The sequence below is a fragment of the Mastomys coucha genome, unplaced genomic scaffold (assembly GCF_008632895.1).
Source record: "Mastomys coucha isolate ucsf_1 unplaced genomic scaffold, UCSF_Mcou_1 pScaffold11, whole genome shotgun sequence".
NCBI classification, from domain to species: Eukaryota; Metazoa; Chordata; class Mammalia; order Rodentia; family Muridae; genus Mastomys; species Mastomys coucha.
In genome coordinates, this window is record NW_022196893.1 from 22,600,350 (window position 1) to 22,600,938 (window position 589).

Sequence of the window (589 nt, forward strand, 5' to 3'; positions counted from 1 at the left end):
AATTTGCTTTCTCATTCTGCTGAAAGTGCAGTGTGGACAAACCTTCTAGACTTCTTAAGTTGGCTCTTGGCTCTCAACCTGCCCTCCCAACCCCTCCACCTCTGGGGTTACTGCAAGCCCCTCACTTACAGACGCCAAAGACAACTCCTCAGTAAGGAAAGGAAACCTCAACCATTTTGGAATTGTCATCGGGATGTTAAAGAACTAGAAGCCATGTAATGCTTAACTTGGTCTAATTCTCTTGTGTAATTAACCTTGAGGCTGGGTCATCTGAGACCATAGATCATCCAAGCCTTGACTACAGCACTGTACCAGAGACTTCTCTTCTTGAAAATCTTACTTATTTGAACATTTTCTTTTACTTTCATTTTGGAATTCAATACCTTCTTCATAGGAATGCTTTAGCACCATGTCTTCCAGGTCTAGCCCCCGCTCCTCCTCCTTCCCCTCCTCTTCCTTCTCTTCCTCCTCCTCCTCTACCTCTTCCCCCCCTTCTTCACCCTCTCCCCCTCCTCTGTCCCTCTCTCCTTCCCTCTGTCCCTCCTTCCCTTTCCCTCTCCTCCTCTCTTCTCCCTCTACTTCTTCCTCC